Source organism: Sus scrofa, chromosome 4 (genome assembly GCF_000003025.6).
Source record: "Sus scrofa isolate TJ Tabasco breed Duroc chromosome 4, Sscrofa11.1, whole genome shotgun sequence".
Lineage (NCBI taxonomy): Eukaryota > Metazoa > Chordata > Mammalia > Artiodactyla > Suidae > Sus > Sus scrofa.
The window spans coordinates 16,640,572-16,658,444 of NC_010446.5; the positions used below are offsets into that span (position 1 = coordinate 16,640,572).

The 17,873-nt window shown below is 45.1% G+C and overlaps 1 long non-coding RNA gene across 1 annotated transcript in view; it reads left to right on the plus strand.

Annotated features, from left to right (window-relative positions):
* LOC106509975 overlaps positions 1–1,179 on the plus strand; it is a 40,194-nt gene extending 39,015 nt beyond the window's left edge. The window contains exon 3 of the long non-coding RNA XR_002343134.1: positions 1,022–1,179. This is a non-coding gene — a long non-coding RNA (uncharacterized LOC106509975). The remainder of the gene's footprint in view (positions 1–1,021) is intronic.

Here is a 17,873-nt window from a genome sequence, read left to right on the forward strand (position 1 = left end):
AATCTTTTTTTTTTTTTTCCTGTCTTTTTAGGGCCACACCTGCAGCATATGGAAGTTCCCAGGCTAGAGACTGAATTGGAACTGCAGCTGCCAGCCTACACCACCTACACCACAGCCACAGCAATGCCAGGTCCGAGGCACGTCTGTGATCTACACCACCGCTCACGGCAATGCCGAATCCTAACCCATTGAGCAAAGCCGGGGATCAAACCTGCACCCTCATGGTTACTAGTTGGGTTCATTACCGCTGAGCCACGATGGGAACTCCAGGCACTACGAAACTCTCATGCAACGAATTTCTCGCTTTCTTTCTTTTCTAGTGGGCTCGTGCCGGTGCGGTGCTCACTCCCCTTACACACCTGTGGATGGGAAGAATCCCCCCAACAGTAGCTTCCCAAGCTATGTAGGTCCTAGGAAACTCTTAGTCACTGCAGGGTTGGTTTGAACAACTCAATTCACTTAGTGAAACTATGTTGCTAGACCCTGTGTCTCTTTGATGGTAGAGATCAAAAGCCTTGAAAATTTCTACCCGTTAATCTAGCCATTACAGTCCTTGGAATTTATCCTTAGGAAGGAATCAAATATGTGTACAAAGCTGTACGCATAGTATATTTGATTTTAGCATGATTTGCAAGAGCAAACATTGGATAGATATTGGATAAATAAATGACAGCATGTCCATATGGTGGAATGTTCAACTTGTAGATGAATATTTTCTTTCAAGGGAAAAACTTCATGATATATTATTCTTTGAGAAAAATGATTGGAATGCCAGTTACAGTACAATCTCAGTTTCTGAAACAGTGCATGGATGTCCCTACTCTAGCGGACATGTAGGGACCCGTAGGATGCAATGGAAATAAATTGTATCCTTGGCCTCCTGCTGTCCTGTCAAGCTTTTCTGTAGTTTTTGTCTTGCTCTTTGATAAAATTGGACTTCATTGGTCATTTTTAAACACTCTATGAAACAATTATCCAGTTACTTCTTTCATAAAAGCCCAAACTCCTTGGTAATTAATAGGTCCACTCCAGCACGAGCACTCGGCATCTCCCATGTTCGTTGAAAATGAAAATTTCGCATTTGGAATGGATAAGGAATGAGATCCTGCTCTATAACATGGAGAACTATATCTGATCACATGTGACGGAACATGATGGAGGATAATGTGAAAAAAAGAGTGTATATGGATGCATGGCTGGATCACTTTGCTGTGCAGCAGAAATTGACAGAACACTGTAAATCAACTATAATAAAAATATTACAAAAAAAGAGACAATTTCTTCCCTCCCTCGGCTCAGCTGACCCCTGGAGTGAGAAGGGTATGGGGCTGTTGTGTCTCTTTCTTTACTTGGTGCCTCTGCTTCCCCTCTTCCCCGAGCTTCCTCTGGTTCCTCCAGGATTGGAAAGGGGGAGAGAGGAGGAAAGAGGCAGGGAAAGACTTAGCGGACTGGTGTTGTTCAGCTCTCTGGCTCTGAGAGTTGATGCATCTTCTCAAGCCTTCCTTCCTTCCTGGCTGGTTCCTTCTTTGCAACCAGCCTCTCCCTCTTCCTGGCGGGCACCTGCAATTTGCTCCCCTGGGAGTTGTGTCTCCTCTGATTGTTCCTGCCTGACTTCTTCACCCCCCAGCGTCTGGTGGTACACCTCCTCGGCTGGTTCCTGCTCACGGGAGACGTTCCCACATTCTTTGCCCTGACAGCGTGGGGAGAGCAAGCCATAATCAGCACAACCTCTCCTCCCTCGGCCCTTGGTGCAGCTAGCCTGTCACAGCCCTTCGTATTTCCCAGGGTGAGTGAGACACCAGTCTTCCAAGTCCCTCACGTTCCAGGGAACATGCATCCAGCCTTCCAAGGGGTCGCTGCAGGCCCTTTGCCTCGGCTTTCAGTGAGACACTGGAGCCCCTCCCCCACGGGGAGCGTGGATGTCTAGACTTGGCAGCTCTCTCCCCAAATCCTCATCAAAGGCCAGCCCCTATCTCTGCCTCTCCAGCTCCTTCAAGGTTCAGGAGGTGGATTGATTGGGCTCTTAAAACCTGCCAATGTCCTCCCCAAGTCTTGGAGGTCTTACCCCCTACCCCATTTTGAAATGGGAAGCAGCTGGCTCTCGATGTCTTGGAGTATCAGCTGATATTAGAACAGACTTTTTTTTTTTTTAAGGGCCACAGGTGTAGCATATGGCAGTTCCTAGGCTAGGGGTCCAGTTGGAGCTGCAGCTGCCAGCTTATGCCACAGCCACAGCAACACCAGATCCGAGCCTCGTCTGTGACCTACACTGAAGCTCACAGCAATGCCAGATCCTTAACCCACTGAGCAGGGCCAGAGATTGAACCTGCATCCTTATGTATACTAGTTGGGTTCGTTTCTGCTAAGCCCCAAGGGGAACTCCCAGAAAGACTCTGGTTTTTACTGTCCTGTTTTGAGCACAATAAAGAGGCTGAAGGTATGCACACCAGCCTTGCAGAGGCATCTGGGGGAGCGAAGAGGATGGAGGTCTGGCTGGAATAAGCTTAGGGTTCCTTCCAATCCAGGGACTGTATGACAGTCTGGCAGGGAACAAAAGAGAGTATTGAACAAATTCCATGCCATGTTGAAGAACCGAGACACTCACAAAGCATGAGTCATAAACCATTGCATATGTTCTTGAGAGTGATAAATGCAGTAACATTAAGTGTAAATAGTCAAGCATCGAGTCATTTGGGATAAACTTTATGTCTCAGGATAGAGAAGAGTTAGCTCACTGCTACAGAAAGTTTCTGAGAGGAAGAAAATATAAACTTGGTGAATCAAAATGGGAGATATGCCTCACCCCTCACCGTAAGCCTCCACAGCCCCTCCTCCCAGGCTCTAGGCTCCCTCGTTTCCCCAAATGCCACCCTGCTAGGAAGTTGGTCCTAATTCCTATATCTGGTGGTAAACGTGTCATCTCATCCCCATTGCACTTTATCTGCACCCCTGTTTTGCTCTGGCACATGGAGGGGAGCACATGCAAATTATTACTATTATTATTGTTGTTGTTATTCCCAAGGCCCTGGGTTAGTTGTTGGCTGAGTCAGGATTAGAGATGGGTTTCTGGGTTTCAACTACAAGGCTTCCTCCACCCCCTCCTCCCTGTCCTCCCAGCTCTTTCTCAGCCACCAGAAGCCCAGAGAGTAGTTTGCTGGATATTCCAGTCATGCTGGCATTTGTGATGAGGACATGTGCCCAAATCCATCTTGTGTGTTTCCAACTCGGAGCCTCCTGGAATGGGATACTCCCCAGAGACAAGGAGAGCAGCCACAGAAAACTGAACTCCCAGCGTTGGTCCTGCTGGGGGCAGGGAGCTGGCCCTTCTCTCCCAGTTGTCCTCCCTCCTGTGCTCTTTAATGAGCATTTGGCCTGCATCGTGAGCAGACCTGAGCTTGGGCGCTGGGCATGGAAACGAACTCCTGAGTTAGCTCTTGGAGAAAAGTAAAGGCCTGGCCTTGGGCCTGATTGGACCACTTCTCTGCCAGCGCTATGTAGAGAAAAGAACAGTTGTCTTGAATAACTACATTTTCAAGCAGAGTCTGTTCGAACCGTCTTATTTTATAAGACCTGGAAACCCAGCCTTGGAGAGGGGCATTGATGCCCAAGTTCATGTATCTGGTTCAGCAGAGTCATGACATAGGCCGGCTGGAGAGAGGTCTGGATCTCCTCCAACTTTGCCCCAGCACCACCTCATTTGGGGAGAATTCTCTGCTCCCCTGGGGCTGAGTAAGATATTCCTGGAAGTACCAGTGCTCTTATCCTTCGAATGCAGAAACCCTCCCCATTAAGCCATGTGTTCCTAAAGGGCCAGGGCCATGTGTGTATCATTCCAGCGTCTCTAGAAGAAGGTCCACCTTGGGCCTGCAGGGATCCCATGGTGGGTGGGGTAGGGGTGGGCGGAAGGGCCCTGGCCCCGGACTGGCTCTTCCATAGGAAGTCAGACCCAACTCACCCTGGTGATGCTCCCTCTGTCCTCTTTGACCACCACGAGCCTCAGAAAGCAGAGCCGTTTCTCTTGAAGATCCCACCCTGTTAACTCCAGGAGGGCAGCCCTGCCAGGGGGTGGCTAGAGTTTCTGGCCAGTTTCCAAAGGCAAGGGAAAACTGGAAAAATATAGTTGACCCTTGAACAACACAGGGGATTAGAGGCCTCAACCCTCTGAGCAGTGGAAAATTTGAGAGTATGATTTATGGTTGGCCCTCCATATTCACAGTTCCTCTGTGTCCGTGGTTCCACTTCCGTGGATTTAACCAGCCTCCGATTGTGTAGCACTGTAGTATTTACCATAAAAAATACACATATAAATGGACCCATGCCTTTCATCCCATGTTGCTCAAGGTCAACGGTAAAGTGAAAGAAGGAAAAAAGAAGCAGCTAAAATGAACTTTAATAATAACATTTATTTAGCTTGACATATCCAAAATATCATTTTCATATGTAATCAATATGGACCATTACAAATGTGGTATTTTTTGCATTCTTCTTTGTACTAAGTATATTTTAGACATAAAGTGCATCTCATCTGGACTCTTAAGTTTTCATCAAAAGTACTTGACATATATTTCGATTTTATAACATTTACAGTTGGAAAAATAGGTACATCTGCCCACATTATTCATACTTAATGTTTTCCAATTAAATATTTGTTTCTAAATTTAGATGAATTTAAAATAAAACATTCAACTACTCGTCCCACCAGTCACTTTTCAAGGGCTCTGTAGTCACGCCCAGGCTCTAGAAGGTGGGGAACTGGGGACTGAGTCAGAGAAGAAAGCCCAAGGGCTCTATGGGGTTTCACCCATCATTTCCATGTGTCCAAATATGCATTTCGTTTATTTTCCTCAAGACCCCAGGAGCTGAAGGCAGGTGGTTGGCAGGATGGGAGACATGCTGTTGGGTACTTTCTCCCATTATATCCTTTGGGGGATTTCAGTTCACTGCATTTTTGGCAGCATTGGGAAGTTTGGCTAAGACTGCCAGTGCTAGGGGGAAAAGGAGGGTTGAAACTCTGAAGAGAGCCTCCTGGATCCAGAGACCCTGGAGAATAGCTGGAGACTGGGGAGGTCCCTGGAGCTGACTGAGGGAACAGCTGCTCCCCCTACTGGGAGCCAGAGGAACAGCAGCCCTGCCTGGGTGGACTGCTGAGGGAGTGAAATCAGCCAGGTTTTTTTCTAGACTCGCCGTTTGCATGCAGGAGGCAGTGACAGGTGCCTGGTGGAGTGTGGTGAGCAGGATCCAGGGAAAGGCTGCATCTTTTCTTGGGTTTCCCAGTCTCCGAACCCAGAGGACTCCGACTTTGAAAGCATAGAAGCGTTAGTGCAGAAAGAAATCTTAGAAAACGAGGCTAAGCTGATTGAATAAAGCTCTGTAGTTTCCAACCTCAACACAGAAACTATTTGTTTTTCTCTAGACCTCATCAGCCAACAATTATCAATCCACAATCATCATAGTAAGAAAGACCTCACATGCGAAATAAATATTTTATTTTTAATGTTTTAATGTTTTCTTTTTCGTTTTTTTCATTTTTTCAAGTTTCATTGAAGTATAGTTGATTCACAGTGTTGTGATAATTTCTTTTCTTTTTTTTTTTTTTTTTGGCTTTTTGGCTTTTTGCTATTTCTTTGGGCCGCTCTCGCGCCATATGGAGGTTCCCAGGCTAGGGGTCGAATCGGAGCTGTAGCCGCCAGCCTACGCCAGAGCCACAGCAACGCGGGATCCGAGCCGCGTCTGCAACCTACACCACAGCTCACGGCAACGCCGGATCGTTAACCCACTGAGCAAGGGCAGGGACCGAACCCGCAACCTCATGGTTCCTAGTCGAATTCGTTAACCACTGCGCCACGACGGGAACTCCGATAATTTCTGCTGTACAACAGATTGATTCAGTTATACACAGACACACATCCATTCCCACATAGTTTATCACAGAATAGTGGGTAGAGTTCTCTGTGCTACACAGCAGGTCCCCACTGGCCAGTCATTCCATAAACCTCTGTGTGCATACGCCAACCCCAAAACTCCAGTCCATCCCTCCATGCTAAATCAACGTTTTAAAAATGACGTATCGAAGCCCTTCAGTGATCTCTTCTAATATATTTATAGGCTGAAGGCAATAGTGTGCATAGTAAAAAAAATTCAAATGGTACCGAAATTCAAATTGTACAGTGGAAAGCGCAAGTCTCTTCTTCCCTTGAAATGTCTTTTTCAAATGCTCAAAGCACCTGGCTCATAGTATCTGCTCCCTAAACATTGGTTTGCTACTGATGAAGGTTGAAGGTGGACCAGAAAACTAACAGCAACAAAAACAGTATAATTAAATCACGAACCAACTGGGTGAACGCGTGAGGGCTGGAATCAGAGGGCAATAGAAAGAGGCGTGGCAACCATGCTCGGCGAGGTTGCTTTTGAATTTGATAGCCTTAAAATTTTAATCTGGACACCACCAAACCTTTAGAGAAGGCACTCTGACTGAGTTACTCTGGGAGGCTCTGGAAGCAGAGAACCCAGGGTTGTAGGGCCGACAGGGACACTGTTTTTCAGATGAAGGGCACATGGGGAGTAATGGCTTCAGAAAAGGAAGCTTTGAGCTGAATTCTCTCCTTAGCAGAGGGGTTGATTGATTTGCGATCAATTCAATGGATATTCCTGCTAGTGAGTGAGGATTAAAAGGGACTAACAGACAGTCTTTTAACATTTATTTTTATTTTTAATTGAGGTAACATTCATTTATAACATTATATATGTTTTGACTGTCCAACATTATATTTCTATATCTGTGTACACTACAGTGGGCTCACCATCAAAAATTTAGCTTTCCTCCGTGCCCCTGCAGGTCTCTACCCGTTTCACTCTCTCCCCTGCCCCTTCCCATCTGGCAAGTGTTCTCTGTATTTACGTGCTTGTTTTCATTTAATTTGTCTTTTTTTGTTGTTTGCTTTTTAAATTTCACTTATGAGTGAAATCATACAGTATTTGTCTTTCTCTCTCTGACTTTTTTCACTAACCCTCATACCCTCAAGATTCATCCATATTGTTGCAAATGGCAAGACTTAACCTTTTTAATGGCTGAGGGATATTCCACACACACACACACACACACACACACACACACCCACCTTCTTTTTTTCGAGGGGGGGCACACCTGTGGCATATGGATGTTCCCAAGCTAGGGGTCAAATCAGAGCTACAGCTACCAGCCACAGCCACAGAAATAGCAACACCAGATCTGAGCCTCATCTGTGACCTATAACACAGTGCATGGCAATACGGGATCCTTTTCCCAATGAGGGAGGCCAGAGATTGAACCCATGTCCTTACGGATACCAGTCAGGTTCATTACCGCTAAGCCACAATGGGAACACGCCACCACATCTTCTTTATTCATTCATCCATTGATGGGGACTTAGTTGCTCCCATATCTTGGGTATTGAACATAGTCAGGCATATATCTGTATGTTTGCTATATCTATGTATCTCTCTGTTCTCTATCTCTATGTATCTCTATATTCTCTGTCTCTATGTATCTCTGTACCTCTAATGTTTTTGTGTTCTTTGGAGATAAGCTCAGGAGTGGAATAGCTGGATCACATCGTAGTTCTATTTTAATTTTTTGAGGAACCCCCCATACTGTTTTCCATAGTGGCTGCACCAATTAACATTCCCACCAACAGTGCATGAGGGTCCCTTTTCGCCACATCTTTGCCAACACTTTTTATTTCTTGCCCTTTTGATAATGGCCATTCTGACAGGTGTCAGGTGATATCTCATTGTGGTTTTGATCTGCATTTCCCCGATGATGAGTGATGTTGAGCATCTTATTGTTTGCCTATTAGCCATCCGTACATCGTCTTTGGAAAAATGTAACCTCCAGGAGTTTGCATCTGCAGGGAAGACAGAATGGTGGACCCCTAGTAGATGATGTAAACAGAGCATGACACTAGCTAACAACCAATTTCTTGGCACATTTCCTTGTGGTCCAAAGTAAAGGTCAGCAAAGTACCAGCCTGCTCTGAAGGCCAAATCCAGCCCACTACCTGTCCTGGTCAATAAAGTTGTATGGGACCACCGCTTGCTCATTTATGTTATCTATGGCTGTTTTCGCCCCCTAATGGCAGAGTTGAGTATTTGCGAGCGAGAGAGCCGATAACCCTCAAAGCCTAAAACATTTATTATTCAGCTCTTAAAAGGAAAAGTTTAAGAACCCCTGGTTTGAAAGAAGGAACAGCTGTTTTCAACAAGGCATATTGGAGTGGCTTCTGGGCATAAAAAGGAGAAGAAAGGGAATTCTGGGCACAGGCAATTAAAAAAAAAAAAAAGGCAAAGGCATAGAGATCATATCTCAGGATGGAGGAGTGGGCCAGGCTGGGAGACTTGGATTTAAGGCTGTTCCTCACCTCTGAGCTGAAAAGAACTCGATTCATTTTCCGACACCTTGTAGAAGAGACGGAGAAAGAGAGCGAGAAGGGGAAGGAGGATGAATGAACTGATGTCTGTAAATGCTTTGAGAATAATGTGAGAAAAGCAGCCATTAATTGAGACATTATTTCTAGTTTATTGTTAAATGGATGCTAATTCTCTCTTTTTCTTCCCATCCCTGGCTGCCAATTTTCTCCTTCCTGTGGTTCTGCCTTCAAAAACAAAACAAAACCCGAAGCAAACCACCACAAACCATCAGTGTGTTTACTTCAAGAAATGAATCCAAATAAGTGCAACTAGGTCCAAATAGATTTCACAAGGCCCAGAATTTAAAAGGTTTAAGGGGTATAAAAAATGCCTCCCTCTAATTTGCTAGGTTCCCTCTTCTTTACCCTAGAGGCAGCTAATGGCACAAATTTCTTGCCTTATATGTATATTATTCCTCAGATATTTTAGACAGGTACAGATATTTACACATATGTTATTTTTTGTTCCTTTTAACGCAAATGATTATATCCTATATAAACCCTTTTGCACTTTGATTTTTTCCCTTGATGAATGCTTTTTGGAAAGTGTTTCACATCAAAACACGCATAACTTCCTTATTCTCTTTTATTGCTGGATAGGGTCCCATCACATAAGCGTGCCATATTATTTTTAAGTGTTTTAGTGGCAAAGAGGAATGGCTATTGTTCTCCCCTCCTGCTAGCACACAAGCTCTGGGTAGAATTTCTGGATTTTAGGGATGGGTTCCACAACAGTGACGAGGTGGAAGTTCATGATGCTAGTGGCTTTAAAGGCAGCCTGTCTTTGGTCCTCCACAGCAATCATGCTGGCAGGGACCTGTGGGATTAAACTTGTCCCTGTGATTGACCTCAGGTTGCAGTGGGAAAAGCGCCCATCATAACTGGAGATTGAAGGCAGGATTATTTCAGTGGCGTTGGATCAGGTGGTGGTGGTGGTGCTTTGTCAGGTGTAATGGTCATGGCTTTTTTCTTGAAAGTTGCAAACACCTACTTCCGTCCACTTAAGCAAAAAGAATTTGTGGCCTCATATAAGCCAACAAGGCAGTTTAGGAGTTGGGGCAGACATGGCTCCTTGCATACCTTTTATCTTCTCTTCATGCCCAACCCAAAACACGCTCAGCTCTCCAGGATCCCTAGCAGCTGGGGGTGGGGCACACAAGCCCCCTCCCTTTTTTTTTTTTTTTTTGTCTTTTTAGGGCCACACCTACAGCATGTGGAAGCTCCTGGGCTAGGGGTCAAATTGGAGCTATAGCTCCTGGCCTACGCTTCAGCCATAGCAACGCCAGATCTGAGCCAAGTATGTGACCTACACCACAGCTCATAGCAATTCTGGATCCTTAACCTACTGGTCAAGGCCAGAGATCAAACCTGTGTCCTCATGGATGCTCATCGGGTTTGTTACCATTGAGCCATGGGGGACCTCCGACTGCCTCTTTTTTAAACATCAAGATGGTAGTGGGAGTGTATGGGATGGGACTTGCGAGAATCCTGACCAAAGGGGAGACTTAGCTGGCATGTGGTTTTCATCCTTCTGGTCTGGTATGGGGAGACAATGCCCAGAGGGGCAGCAGTCGTCTTGGGCGATGAGAAGGAGAGGTGATAGGGATGGAGAAGCAAGATGGTGGGAGGAGATTGGTCTTTGTCATCAGCTTGGAGCCAGCGTTCCAGATCTTGCCTGCTGGTCTTCTGATTACCTGAGAAAAACAAGCTCCTCCTTGGTTAAGTCCTAGGGTTGGGCTCTTGTTACATGCAGTTAAATCCAGGCCTCCCTGAGATGCAGTGTAACTGGGATTTGCATAGTGTCAAGTTTCTTTGTGTCTTTCTCTCCACTTTATCCTCTCAGAATCCTCAGAGGGCCAGGGGCTTTGGCACCAGCAGCTCAGGATTCCACGCTGACAGCTTCCAATACAGAGGAAGAGGAAGCCATACCTCTGACTCCAGTGAGAGGGCACAAGACTCCAGAGAAGGGATCTGATTGGCTTAGAGGCTACTCTTTGAACAGGTGGACAACAGTAATATGATTGGCCAGGCCTGTGCCACCCAAGCCCACCGGGAAAGTGGAGAAGGAAGCCGTTTCCAAAGGAGGAGGGGTTCCTTTTCCAGGAGGGAGGAAATGTAGGCAGGCAGATGAAAACAATCGATGACCCTCCAGCAGGCAATGAAGGTTTAAACATGTGATGAGGAGAGAAAAAGCCATTTCTAGGGGATTGACACCACCTCCAGGAAGCCTTCTCTGAATGTCTGATTAGCCATTCCTCTTTCCACACCACTAACTCCCTGGCTTACCCTCAGTGTAGCTCACATCACTATGCCTCATGGTCTGTCTCCTTCTGGTAGCTCCTCAAAGTGGGCATTTCTTCGTATCGACCCTGTATTTCTTCCACCCATCACTAGCATTAGTGTCCATACCTCACTGTGTAATGAACAAAGGGAGGCAGGAACTGAGACACAGAGGAGAGAAGTCCTTTTGCTTTGGTTGGAATCTTCAGCGCATGATGAAAACAACCAGGAAAACCTGAGATTCTTAAGGTGGGTTGTAGCTTGATGGTTGTAAGGCCTTGGATATAGGCTAAGGATCTTGGGTCATGCTATGGAAAAAGGGAGCCACTGAAGGCTTTTGAGCAGGGGAGTGGCAAGATCAGAGTGGCTGCATTCCTGAGCCTCGATCCTTTTGACCCCTGGCTGCTGTCTGTCCTTATTTTCCGTCCTCTGGTTTCTCCACCATTCTTCTCGGCCTGGTAGTTCATCTATCTCAGGTGCCTTTTGCCCACGTGACCCAGCACTGCTTCTTCCCTCTCCCATCTCCTTCACCGGTCAGTCCTGGGCTGATTCTGGCCCTCTCTGTGCAAGCGGAGAGGGTGGATTTTCCTAACTGGTGCCAACTGGGTGACCTTCTGAGGACGAGTCCCCCTGAGCGGTTCTTTCCTGCCCTCTTCTGGGTACCGGTGAGTACAGCTCCCTGCTCTCCTGGAACTAGATGTCAACAGGATGCCATGCCTCATGCTGTGACTTCTGTCTTCTTCTCTCTGCTCCCAGATCTCCCTTAATTACAAATAAAATCAGAAGCTTGTTTTTGAGTGACTACCATTGTATGCAGGTCTGTGTGATACAGCTCTTTGGGGAAAACGCTTCTGACTTCCTGTGGTCTAGATATTTGTCACTGTGGGGTCTAAGTGCTACATAAATGTCAGGACATTAATTTTTGCTAATTTACATGCCCCCCTATTTATTTGTCTGAACTGAAGTCTCTTTAGTTTATTTCAGCCATTGAAAAGGTAATGTGTTTGAACTTTATAAAAATGTAAGGCTTATGTGTTTATATCCCCTTGAAGAGTAGTCTTCCTGATAAATCACACCTTGGTGCTTTCATCAAAGTACAGACGTCCACAGACATTTTTTTTTTATGGCTTTACCCACGGCATGTGGAAGTTTTCAGGCCAGGGGTCGAATCCGAGCCACAGCTGCAACCTATGGCACAGCTGTGGCAATGCTGGATCCTCAACCCACTGCTCCAGGCCAGGGATCAAACCCACAGCACTGCAGAGATGATGTTGGATCCTTAACTCATTGTACTGCAGTGGGAACTCCCACAAACATATATTTATTATTCACGAAAGAATTGAGATGATGCCCTAATTAATGATTTTGCTGAGAGGTAATTGCTATTTACATGGAATTTGGGCCTATGACATGGATCAGAAATCATTTTTGGGTGTTTTTCTTTTTTTAATCTCATAAACAGAGGGATACATATCCTAGCAGACACCTGACTGGATTCGTGGCCTCACTTTGGGTGATGGATTTTTTTTTTTTTTTCCCTGAATAAGTGGTTTTCCTTTGGCCAAAGGCTGAAACTTTGCCTCTGCACTTTGGTGAGCAGACTCAACATTCAAACAGCTTGGCTCTAGATCTGAACATTTCTTCGTGGGGCCAAGATCACATCTTGCTTTCCTGGATCCGTATTTTGAATTCCTCCTTTTCCCCACCCATTCAAGTGCGGCCCATCTTTCAAGACCCGCTTCTCAACTCCTTCCCTGAATCACAATTTCTCTTTCTTCTAAATAGTGACAGCTTCTGGAGTTTGTGGTATTTATTTAGTGAAAGTCAAGTGTCGTCTGGTGACATCGTTTTACTTTTTGATGGAATATTATTTATAAATTTGCACTGTCGTTTAACTTTATAGAAATTCGTGTCGCATGTCTTTCCTTGAATAATAAAATAGTGCCAGAAACTATATCTTGCACTTGCTTGTTTTTCTCACAGAAGGCTGAATATCTGTTGCTATATATTCAATAGATGAGCAGCAAAAGGGCTGTTGATTGATGGGTTGCTGTATCATTTGCCTATCTGAGCTCTAATTAGTGTACTTTCCTGAGCACTATTTACAAAAGACAGATTGGCCCAGGCCATGATGAACACTTCTCTGAAATATTTTCATGCATTTAGATGCTTTGCAAAATGTATTGCCCAAATGGTGCTATGTGTCTGTGTGTGCACACAACGAGGGAAGCCAAATGAAAATCATCCTTTTGATTTACTGTTGATGCATGATCATCTCAAAATTTGAGTTTCGTTTTCATCAAAGTTATACACACATAGTTTTAGGCGTTGTCTTAGTCTGTTTGGGCTGCCATAACAAAATACTCTAGTCCGGGTGGTTTAAACAACAGACATTTATTTCTTATCGTTCTGGAGGCTGGGAAGTCCAAGATCAGGTGCCAGGAGCCTGGAAATTTTCCTGGTGATGGCCCCTTTCTAGCCTGGCTTCTTGCTGTGTTCTTACATAGTGAAGAGGGAGAGAGAGGTAGAAGAGAGACAGAGAGAGAGAGAGAGAGGGAGAGAGAGGGAGAGGGAGAGAGAGGATTCTAATCTTCCAACCTTTAAAAAATTTTTTTTTATTATAGTTGATTTACAATGTTCTGTCAATTTCTGCTATTCAGCAAAGTGACCCAGTTATATATATACAGGCACACACACACTCTTTTTCTCACATTATCCTCCATCATGTTCCATCACAAGTGATTGGATATAGTTCCCTGCGGTACACAGCAGGATCTCATCACTTATCCACTCCAAATGCAGTAGTTTGCATCTACTAACCCCAAACTCCCAGTCTATCCCACTCCCTCCCCCTTGGCAACCACAAGTCTGTTCTCCATGTCCATGAGTTTGTTTCTGTTCTGTAGATAGGATCATTTGTGCTACATTTTAGATTGCACATATAAGTGATATCATATGGTATTCTCTTTCTGACTTACTTCGCTTAGTATGAGAATCTCTAGTTGCGTCCATGTTGCTGCAAATTGCATTATTTTGTTCGTTTTTATGGCTGAGTGGTATTCCATTGTGTATATGTACCACATCTTCTTAATCCATTCATCTGCTGATGGACATTTAGGTTGTTTCCTTCTCTTGGCTATTGTGGATAGTACTGCAATGAATATAGAGATGCATGTATTTTTTTTTTTCTCTTTTTGCTATTTCTTTGGGCCGCTCCCACAGCATATGGAGGTTCCCAGGCTAGGGGTCCAATTGGAGCTGCAGCCACCAGCCTACACCAGAGCCACAGCAACGCGGGATCCGAGCCGTGTCTGCAACCTACACCACAGCTCATGGCAACGCTGGATCATTAACCCACTGAGCAAGGGCAGGGATCGAACCCGCAACCTCATGGTTCCTAGTCGGATTCGTTAACCACTGCGCCACGACGGGAACTCCTGTATCTTTTTGAATGAAAGTTTGGTCCAGATAGATGCCCAAGAGTGGGATTGCTGGGTCATATGGTAGTTCTACATATAGTTTTCTGAGGAGTCTCCATAGTGTTTTCCATAATGGATGTACCAATTTACATTCCCACCAACAGTGGAGGAGGGTTCCCTTTTCTCCACACCCTCTTCTGCAATTGTTATTTGTAGACTTGTTGATGATAGCTATTCTGACTGGTGTGAGGTGGTAGGTATCTTTTTAAGGAAACTCATCCCGTCATGGGGATTCACCCTTATGACCTGATCTAAAGCAAATTACCTTCCAAGGGCCCCACCTCCAAGCCCCATCACCTTGGAGACTGAAGTTGAAATAACAATTTTGGAGGGACACAAGCATTTAGCCCATAACAGGGGCATGCATGTCTCATGTACCAAATGGAGTTGTTGAAAATGTTATGGGATTAGAAGACTGGTATGTTATTTTTTGAATCACTCAGCCTGGGAAAACAAGCCCTAAAAACGTGAATAAAACCACCTGAGCATAACTAGTTCACCGCCTTTTCCTCTGTGAGTGTATGGAATAAAGCACGTATGGACATCTCTCTTTCGCTTGATCTGAGCTGTAGGCTAAGTCTCCAGCAATGATGGGGCAGGTTATACATTTGTTAGCCTTCTTAACCACGGAGAGGCAAGGGGAGGCAGGTAAGGAGGATTGGGAAAAAGAGAAGCATCATATTTACTGTCCAGCTTCAAGTACGGGAAATAAACCCTGCTTCCGAGAGCAACACATTGAATTAAATGAGGTAATTTTACTCCCGAATAATCCTCCAAGGGGCATTCCAAAGTAATAAACCCGACAGCAAAAACTAAGAAATAAAGTGAGAAGGAGGTGAGACATGGAAAGGAAAGTGAATGTGTGCCTGCCTGGTACTGGGTGCATTTTTATTTGGCCGGGGGGCCTGCCTGCTGACACCCATTTCTGGTTGTGTGTGAGGTTCATGTGGGAGGTGTGGGAGCACCAGATGATATTTCCATGCCTTGGCCTTAGGAACTGAGACGTCCTGAGCCAGCCAGGTTGGTGAGCCCAGGAATGCGAGGCTGGAGGGTGTTTTCTATAAACTTGAAACACTTCCAATATTTTCCAAAGACGGTGGTGATTCTTTGCCTCTTAAAATTGTGTGCTTCCAGTCCAGGGCAGTATTCCAAATATTTAATAGCTAATAATGAATAGGCCCTGATTATTCTTTTTTTGTCTTTGTTATTATTATTATTTTGCAATGGAGCAAGAAGGAGAAATTGCTTGGAAGAAGCAAGGAGGAGCAAAGAGGTTATCTGTCCACCTCCACATCCTGAGGCTTAAGGGCTGTGAGCAAAAAAAAAAAAAAACCTCATGTCTGTTTGGGAGGGCTGTGGAAGAGTCAGTGTCCCCAGGGACTGGCGACCTTTTAGTGAGTAGAAGAACGTGGCAGGAATGTTCAGAGAAGAGGTTAAGGATGAAGGGGAGTTTGCTGGTGAAAGCCTGAGTTCCAGAGGTCTCTGTGGAAAGGTTTCGAGGAGAGAGAAGGGATGGGAGTTGGTTTTGATTAGGGGATGTACAGGCAGTAGGAAAAAAGTGTCACGTGATGATGGGACATTCTATGGTGCTTGAGATGACTCAGATTTTTTTTTTGCCATGGTAAATTATTTTTGCCTTTTTAAAATTTTTAGGAGTTCCTATTGTGCCTCAGTGAGTTTACAAACTCTACTAGTATCCGTGAGGATGTGGGTTTGATCCCTAGCCTTGCTCAGTGGGTTAAGGATCTGGTGTTGCCGTGAGCTGTGGTTCAGGTTGCAGACACGGCTTGGCTCCCACGTTGCTGTGGCTGGGGTGTAGGCCGGCAGCTGCAGCTCTGATTTGACTCCTAGCCTGGGAACTTCCATCTGTCACAGGTATGGCCCTAAAAAGCAAATAAATAAATAAATAAATAAATAAATAAATAAAATTAAAATTTCCATTTACAGTTATTAAAAAATATTGGCTATATTCCCCATGTTGTACAATACCTTCTTGTAACCTATCTTACACCCAATAGTTTGTGCCTTCCACTCCCCAACCCCTATCTTAACCTGCCCCCCAGCCCCCGCACTGGCAACTGGTTTTTTGTTCTCTATGTCTGTGAGTCTGCTTCTTTTTTTGTTATTGGCACTGGTTTGTTGTATCTTTTAGATTCCATATTTTCAGTGATTTCGTACAGTATTTGTCTTTGATTTATTTCACTTAGCAGGCCTTCCAAGTCCATCCATGTTGCTGCAATTGCAAAATTTTCTTCTCTTTAATGGCCGAATAGTATTCCACTGTATATATCTTTGTCTATTCATCTGTTGATGGACATTTAGGCTGCTTCCATATCTTGGCTATTGTAAATAATGCTTCTATGAACACTGCGGTGCATGCTATCTTTTCAAAGTAGAGTTTTTGTTTTTTTCAGATATATACCCAGAAGTGGAATTGCCAGGTAATATGATAATTCTATTTTACTTTTTTGAGAAACCGCCATGCTATTTTCCACAGTGGCTACATCAGTTTACACTCCTACCAACACTGTACGAGGATTCCCTTTTCTCTACATCCTCGCCAGCATTTGTAATTCGTATTCTCTTTAATGATAAGCCATTTTGACCGGTGTGAGGTGATGCTGAGATGATAGAACTCATCCTGAATGTCTCTTAGAAGAGGATGGATAATCAACTAAGAATATGGTCCAGTGCTGGGCGTTCCCTTGTGGCACAGTGGGTTAAGAATCTGGCGTTGTCACAGCTGCGGCTGCTGTGGCTCAGATTGAATTCGATTCCCTAAGCCGGAAACTTCTGCATGCTGTGGGCTTGGCCAAAAAGGGGAAAAGAAAAAAGAGAAAAATATGGTCCAGAGTTTAGCTGGTCCATGGGGCGGCTGCCTGTCCTCAGCTCATTGGGCCAGAATGAGAAGCGGGCAGGGGTCATGATTAGGTAAGTCATGAAGTGTGGGCGGGACTTGGGGATGGCTCATCCCTCCCTTACGTGGAGGTGTGGGGGCACCTGGGAGCTGCATCAAGGTGAGATTGAGTAGCAGCAGATTTTTCCTCTGGTGAGAAGGGGATTTAAGGTCTGGGATTTCTCTCATGGTTGGAGTGTGGCATGAAGAGTTTAGAATGGAAGCAGTGCTTTGCCTAAGGCCATGTAGTTCATATCTGTCAGGCCTGGAGTGCAGATTCAGGTTTTCTGAATGAGTTAACTTCACTTTCCACTACATTCCTATGAGGGAGGTGAGATGGGACAAAGGTAAGGAAGAAAGAGGCTGAGGAAGGACAGAGAAGCAGGTGGTTAGAACGTTTGCTAGGAGGAACTCTCAATGAGGTTTAAAAAAATTTTTTTTAAAATGTATTTGTATTTATTTTTTATAGCTGCACCTGCAGCATATGAAAGTTCCAGGCTAGAGGTCGAATCCGAGCTACAGCTGCTGGCCTAAGACACAGCCACGGCAAAACCATCTCCGACCTACAGCTTGTGGCAATGCCAGATCCTTGACCCACTGAGCGAGGACAGGGATCAAACTTGCATCTTCATGGAGACAACCTTGCTTCTTCAACCCACTGAGCCACAACAGGAACCCCTCTCAATGAGTGTTTAGTTATCCCATAGCAGAAATAACTCTCTCAGGGATCCCTGCAGGACCACAAATCTTAGAGAGAGGCCCAGCCTCATCATG